This window comes from Colobus angolensis, unplaced genomic scaffold (assembly GCF_000951035.1).
Source record: "Colobus angolensis palliatus isolate OR3802 unplaced genomic scaffold, Cang.pa_1.0 Scaffold16, whole genome shotgun sequence".
NCBI classification, from domain to species: Eukaryota; Metazoa; Chordata; class Mammalia; order Primates; family Cercopithecidae; genus Colobus; species Colobus angolensis.
In genome coordinates, this window is record NW_012114710.1 from 6,155,850 (window position 1) to 6,164,452 (window position 8,603).

Here is an 8,603-nt window from a genome sequence, read left to right on the forward strand (position 1 = left end):
TTACCTTGTTTTATTCCATTAAAAATAATATGTCACTTCCAAAGTTGTCTTGAAATCTCGCTGTAAACTTTTCATGTTTAGGAATATACCTAATGTTTCTTTATATGATATTCATTTATGTTTTTTGTACTATTTTCAAATGGCTTTATTTTTAACATATAGTTTTTAAACTCATTTGTAATACACTTGATGTTATGTATAAAATAATCTTCTTTTCCTAATGGTTAACTAGTTATAACAGCATTGTGTATTTAATAATCCATTTTTTCCCTCATTGATTGGAAAGCTCACATTAAATTATATGCTACATCATATTCCTTCTGGAAGAATAACTTTATGAAAGCAAGAACCCTGGTAGTCTTGTTCACAGCTTTATCCCAACTTAGAACAGTTCTTGGTGTACATGTGCTCAATATACATGAATGAATATGCATGAATGAATAAATGGTTGAATGAATTGGTATTTTAAATTCTTATATACACTTGAATATGTACTTCATATTTTGTACCAGAATGTGTAGGTAAGTATTTGTATAACCTTGGGTTAACAGAAAACGTTCTAAGTAGAATCTAAAAGAAGAAATTATATAGGAAAGGATTGATACAACCAAACAACAGCAAAAATTCCCAGAATACTTCTGTATGATAAAAACTCATAAGCAAAGCCAAAAGACAAACTGGTAAAGCTATTTTCAAAATAGTAGAAAGACTGTAATATCAGAAGGGACTAACGGTATGAAAAAGCAATTCAAAAAAATAACTACAATAGGTCATAAACTGTTTTTTGATTTTTCTTTCTTTCTTTCTTTTTTTTTTTTTTTTAGACAGGGTCTCACTCTGTCACCCAGGCTAGAGTGCAGTGGTGTGATCTCGGCTTACTGCAACTTCCACTCCCCTGGCTCAAGCCATCCTCTCACCTCAGTCTTCCAAGTAGCTAGGATCAAAGTGTGCGCCACTATGCCGGGCTATGTTTTTTTTCTTTTTTTCTCTTTTTTTGTATTTTTTGTAGAGATGGGGTTTCACTATGTTGCCTAGGCTGGTCTGGAACTCCTAAGCTCAAGCGATATGCCCACCTTGCCCCCACAAAGTTCTGGGATTACAGGTGTGAGTCACCACACCCAGCTCTGGATTTTCTAATATTTGAAGAATGTAAGTTAAAACACAAAGATACTACTTTTCACTTACCATATTAACAAAGAAGTAGAAAGTGCAATAATACCCCTGTAATGCTGAGGATATTGGAAACACACACACACACACACACACACACACACACACACACACACACACACAGCCCACATATTCTTTGATCTAGTAATTCTCTCTTTTATAATTTATCCTGAAGGTATTGTCAATTTTCTGTTTATAATAAAGAGTAAAAAGAAAAAACAATCCAACAATCTAATAACATGGGATTGGTAAAATAAATTATGGCACACCTATACAATGAAATAGCAGGCAATCAAGAATATGATGAAAAATTTCATCTATTGAATTGGAAATGGCTTATGAATTGTGTGATACATAGACTATGATCCACATTTTAGAAAATGTATTTTATGTGTACATATTGAAAAAACTAACGAAAATAAAGCAAAAATGTTAAGAGTGGTTATCTCTGGGTGATGAGAAATGATTTTTACTTTATTTTTGAACTAGATTGTTGGAAAGTAAGTTTTACTCTTGATGAATAGATAAGAGTAGTATATGATGATTACATCAGTATTTGTTAATTTTCATTTTGATTCTTGAAGAGTTTTAAAATAAGTTTATTAAAATCCAAACCAGTGAGTGTCATTGATAAAACCTTAAGCTTTAAAGTCAAAGAATATATATTTAAGCTTAGTCCTATGTGAGCCTAAAATTTTTAATTAATTAAATTCAAATTTATGAGACTATACTCAGTGTTGTCTTTTGTTATTTTGTTTTTTGTTTTTTTAAGTAGAGCATGTCTTCCAGTGCCTAGGGAACATAGAAAATAACTGGCAAGAGGTTATTTGAAAGAATACACCATAGCCACAAATCAGAAAAGGAAGGATGTGTTTGTCCCTTGCTGTTCAAAGTAGTAAAAATTGTCTTAGTTCTTCTTAGAAAAGAAGAGGGAAAAAAATGGCACTATGACCAGGTATTCTTGAACAAGTCATTTGGGAGTACATATATGTTATTTTAGAAGAAAAAAAAGGAACCTAATAATGACATGTGCCAAGTAGAGTGCTAACCTCACAATACATGCTGTTTAAATATTCACAAGAACCTAGGAAGCAAGTGCAGCATTCTTGGTTCTGTTTTACCAGAGGAAATTGAACTGCTACTCCCACAGATCTGAAAAAGTAGATGCTGAGTAGGACGGGAATCTGCATTCAAAACAATCACTCCCTCATGATTCTATTGGAGATTTTCCCTGGATCACACCTGGAGAAACACTGTACTATACCATGCTGAAAATATCACATTTATATCCACTTTGGCATTCATATTTTCACAAACAGAAACATGCTGTGATTTATTTTATTTTTCCTATGAGTTATTGGGGTACACGTGGTATTTGGTTACATGAGTAAGTTCTTTAGTAGTGATTTGTGAGATATTGGTGCACCTTTTGTTTAGCTTTTGTTTAGTTTTGATATGGCTACACTTGTACTCATATGCTCTGATAAACCTCTACAGCCATTTCCATGTTTATGATCTGCATAAATTGCTATAAAATCTAAGTTTTCATTTACTCAATGTATGTTTCTAGAATGCTCATACATATATATGTAATAAGCAACGAAGGCAAAATCCCTAGTGTTTATTTATCCACCTTACATATGTTAACATTTAATCTGTCGCAGTTGTGATTCTACCATTGAAGAGGCTAAGACAGATGCAGTAATTAAAGGTCACTTAGCTTACGTGTGAGGACACCAGCTGGAATCAGTCTGCTTCTGAATGTGACTGCTTTCCACTACATAAGGTTTTATTGTTTCACTTTATAGTGAAAAACTTTTGATTTTTGTGCCCCCTGCTGTTCATTGTCTGTAGGTCATCTGTAGAAAGAGCATTATTAGAAAATATTTGCCCAAAATCGTCATTTCAGAAGCATAGAATAATTTAAAATTTTTTAATGAATTTGATATTATATCCGACTACATTAATTTTAGAGCATTTTGATTTATGTAGCAAAATATTGTTACATGATTTTCTTTTATAATTAGCATAAAATTATAGGAAGGCTAAGTAGAAATATTTTCTTTTTTCTTTCTTTCATTTTTTTTTTTTTTTTTGAAAAAGGGTCTCACTCTGTCTGCCAGGCTGGAGTGCAAAAGCAGAATCTCAGGGCTGATTGCAGCCTCAGCCTCTCCATCATTGCCGTCTTGACCTCGGGACTCAAGAAGTCTTTCCACTTTGACCCCCTGAATAACCGGGACTACAGGTGCACCACCATGCCTGGATAGTGTTCTTTCTTTTTCTTTTTTCTTTTTTCCTCTATTTGTAGGTAAGTGGTTTCACCATGTTGCCCAAGCTGGAATGGAACTCCTGAGCTCAAGCGATCAATCTGCCTTGGCCTCCCAAATTGCTGCTGGGATTAAAGGCGTATGCACCCAGCCAAGTATTTTCTATTAAATATTAGGAAATTGACATGCGATGAGCTTTAAATAACATAATTGTATTTTCTTTTTCTTGTAATAATGTTTATGAAAATGATTGTTTATTAGCACAAAATACTAATACAAATTTGCACAGGCTTTTAATTTTAAAATTTGTTTCATACAGTTACAAATTTAAATAAATACTATGCTTTTTATATTTTGCTAAACATGCATATGTTTGACTTGAAGTGGAATATTAGATTAAAAACAGAAAAATAAAAAGTCTATTTGTTTTATTTTGGAGACGGCCTCACAGAGTAAGGATAAGGTAAGGCTGAAGATTTAAGAAGTGGGTCTAGTTTGTAATACAGTAAATGAGTCTTTGATCTAACAATCTTTTCAATTTCATAACTAAGAGTTATTTAAGGTAACTTATTAAATAGGACGTGATCACACCCATTGCTCTGATGAATTTTTTGAATGACCTGAGTGGCCTGTTCATATGTGAAGGTAATAATGGTAGGATATACAGAGTTATGGAAAAGTTCCCAGTGTTCCAACAAATTTTTCTGAAAAACCTTGCCTCAGTATGTCATATTTCCATGTGAGATATACCTTTGGCTTAAGATATTGGACATTTAAATAATCTTGAAAATGCATTAAATTTTATTTTTAAGCATTTTTTTATTTTAATTTTTATTTTATTTTTTGTTTTTGAGATGGAGTCTCACTCTGTCACCCAGGCTGGAATGCAATGGTGCAATCTCAGCTCACTGCAAGCTCTGCCTCCCAGGTTCACGCCATTCTCCTGCCTCAGCCTCCCTAGTAGCTGGGACTACAGCGCCCGCCACCATGCCCGGCTAATTTTTTTGTATTTTTACTAGAGCCGGGGTTTTACTGTTAGCCAGGATGGTCTCGATCTCCTGACCTCGTGATCCGCCCGTCTCAGCCTCCCAAAGTGCTGGGATTGAACTATCATTTTACTGATTTTACTGATCAGTAATTTTACTGATTAAAATATCAGTAAGGCACCGCACCCGGCCAAAATGCATTACATTTTTATTAGTTATTAAGCCTCAAGAAAGAGTTTAGGAAATGTGGAGAATTCCTTAGCTCTGTAAGGCCATGTTTTGTTTTGTTTTCTGGTTTCTTCCTATATACTGCTTCACTCCTTTTTAAACTTCCCCTCTACCTATCATCTGCCATCCACAGATCTCCTTTAACTCCCTCCTCACCAATGCAGACTTTGGTACCTAGTTTTCATTCTTATCACATGCCACTGATATAAATGTCAATGTGAATGGCTTATCTAATACTAGTCTGGACTCACAATTCTTTGTCGAATCTAATGACCTTTATTTTCCTTTCACTTCTGATATTCATCTCTACAGTGGCATGCTGGGTAGTTATACTCAACCACTCCATCTCTAAACTCTCACACTCGGTTATCCCACTGTCTGAAAATATACCTCTTTGAAAATATACCTCTTCTGTCTAGAAGTCACACTGTGTGAGGACTTCAGGTTTATTATTCTTTCAATTTATCATCCCCTCCTTTATTAGCCAATGAATCTCACAACCACGCAGGTAAATGCCCTTATAAATTTCTGATCTTCACCTTCAACTGCCTCCTTAACACAACACAGATGCTCATAATTATTATAGAAATGTGTTAAAACAGTGGTCCCTAACATGTTTAGCACCTGTAAACAGGTGAACTCTCTATACTCTCAGCAGTTTTCCTTACTCTCTCAGCTATGTGTACTTTCTTTATGGTCACTACCTTTACTTATGACTCTCAATAAACATTGCCTGTATTACTGTAAGCATCTGAACTGATTCTTCTGCCTCTTTTTTTGTCTTGCCCAATGCCTACTCTGCTTCCCAATCCATTGTTCACATTGTCATTTAAGTAATTTTTTTCCAAATGGTCATAGAATACTATCAAACCCAAACTAAAATCCTTCTGTGTCTGTCTATATCTTTATAAAGGAGATAAAAGACACTTCATCTTTTATTATCCTAATATCAAGCCACTACCAGGTAGTCTTGTGTTTTGTGTTTCTGCAGTACTGAATTACTGATGTTTTCTTGTATTGGTTACTGCTCTATTCCTGTGTATCTCTGTACTTATTCTTTCACCTGCAAGGAATACCCTTTTCTAAGTGGGTAAATGTTTTATCCTTAAAAATCCTGCTCAGGCATTACCTCCCCTGTGAACCTTTTCGTGATGTCTCTTCTCCACCCTCCTACCCTTCAACACAATTATGCCTTTTCATGTAGTACTTCTTTTATTCCACATAAGTACTTCTACTACATATACTGTCTTCTATTTCATATATAGGCACTATTATTAAGCTAGTGTTCTCTTCTTGGTAATTGTGCATCAGCCTTTCTTGTCATATTTCAGTTTTTCTTTGTATCCTCAGTGTGTATCAGCTTTTCTTGTCGTATTTCAATTTGTCTTTGTATCCTCAGTTTCTAGCACAAAAACATAGGTCTTTACAACTTTTTTGCTGAGCTGAATGAAACTAAGTCATTATTATAGCTTTTAACACAGGGGTTTCTAACCTCTGCCCCCCCCCCCCACAGCCCAGACCCCAGACTGGTACTGGTCATTGGCCTGTTAGGAAACAGGCCACACAGCAGGAGGTGAGCAGCAGGTGAGTGACTGAAGCTTTATCTGCATTTACAGCCCCTCCCCATTGCTGGCATTACTGCCTGAGCTCTACTACCTGTCAGATCAACAGCGGCCCATAGGAATGTGAACCCTAATGTAAACTGCACATGCAAGGGATCTAGGTCGTGTGCTCCTTATGAGAATCTAATGCCTGATTATCTGAGGTGAAACAGTTTCATCCCAAAACCATACCCCGCCCTTCCAGTCTTCCATGAAACCAGCCTGTGGTGCTAAACATGTTAAGGACCACTCTTAACACATTCCTATAGTAATTATGAGCATCTGTGTTGTGTGTGTGTTAGCATATTCTTCATAAAATGCTTTGTAAATGTTTGAGGAATAAATGAATAAAAGGCGACTATTGGCAGGAGGTTGGCAAGGAGATCATTTGGTAAACATCAGATAATGCTACCTCTTCAGCTTTCTGAGTTGCCAGGCTTTCAGTGACACCACCCAGATTTAACAATTAACTTACTGAGTTGAAATTGTCTGTTTGCATATCTGTACCCTCACTAGACAGCACAAGTAACCAGTTTGTATGTGTGTGTGTGTGTAGTTCTAGGTATTGTGAAAGTGGAATTAAATAAAATATGAAAACATAACACCTCTACTTATAAGTAGTAAAACACATTATAAATTATTATCCGTCTAACTGGGATATCTATTTCCACTGTTGCTTTTTCTCAAACCATTTTCCAATTCTTTGAGTGGCCAGGGCAGGGCAGGAAGCAGGGGTGGGACAGGGTGACCAAAGTAAGTATTTACTTAGAAAATCAATGACAACAAATTACAGATTTTTAAAAAGATGATAAATACCACAAATATTTTAGAAATTCAGTAAAATGATATTTTAAACTACCTGAACCATTGCTATGTTTTTCCTATATTTTTAGTTTTCATTTTTTTTATTGCCTCATCATTTGACAGTAATTTTGTAATGCACTTTCCCTGGTGATAATGAATAATGTGGTATTCTTTTCAAAGCAAATTTAGTCAACACGTATTTTTTGTTATTGAAAGCTTAGAAAAGTTATTGCAGTTTCACAATTTGTTATTGGTAATAATGTCAATTTTTAATATTGCTAAATTTGGGGAAACTCATGAGGTTCTTATGTGAACTCTGATTTCAGGGCACTTCGTTTTCTCAGGCAGTGTTTAACCTTAAATACTCTTTAAGTTGCTAAAAATCATTAACCTGTTTGTTGTCAAGTTCTTGTTGTAAAGGTATGAGTTCTAGATTATCCTTGTAGATACCAATATTTTATGTCACATCAATAAGACATTTTGAAATGTTTCCATATTTTTATATGGTTCATTTTTCTTCAATTATCAAAAAATCAAGGAGTCTGTCTATTCTCTAATTTCTCTCTTCCTGTCGATAAATTACTAATATTGATCTGAATTGGAATTCTTCCAATTTACATTTTTGTCACAATAGTTTCTACTGACTTCACACAGTGATATGCACAAAATAGTTTTATTGTAAGATGTATATAAACTTATACATGTTGCATTAAGTATATTCCTGAAGAAGAAAATTTCTGTTGTGACTAGATGGATGAGAACCACATCCTGAACTTAAAATTTTCTGCATCTGGTGATTGGAATATATTGATTCCACTGTGCAGACTTTTGGTGCCTCACCCCAAGGGATGCCTTTTTAGCATGACCCGTCTCTGACCCTGGACCCTAGGTCTCTGATGCCAGGCGAGTTGTCTCAATGGATGGTAGGAGTGTTTCTGGAAGCCATTTCTACACGGAGACAGCTAGCAATAACATGATTATACACGGAAATGTTTGTGAAACTTCATACCTTACAAAATGGTAAATCCTGATAGTGCCCACTTAAAACCGTTCAGTGTTTCCCAGTGCATTTTCAACTGTCCTTTTTGTGCTTGGGGATGTGAGGCACTGCCACCTCCACGTCCCTCAGTGCAAGCAGACAGTTCCCCTCTGGGGACACTCAAAGATAATGAAAAATGAGCAAAAGGATTGAAGGTGAAGATTAAAAAGAAATGATTAGGATGGAGTTGACTTAATTCATTTTGTTCCTTTCAGGATGGCAGTCTGTGTGAAACGCTGCATCCCTGTCTGAGGTAAACCATGTCTCAAACATCTTCCTCCCTGCCAACCCGAATCCCGGCACCCACTAAACAGACCAAGGGGAAAGCTGGGCCTGCCAGCAGCTCTGACGGGGCAGAGGAGTGGGGTGTACTCAGTCGTCAGCACGACGGCGGTCTCCCTCACAGAGGCGGCCTCCCTCACAGACCCTGCCTGGAACCCGCCGCCAAGCCCCCAGCAGGCGGCCCGCCCGGCGCCTCCTAGTCTTCGCACAAGCAGGGCCACGGTCT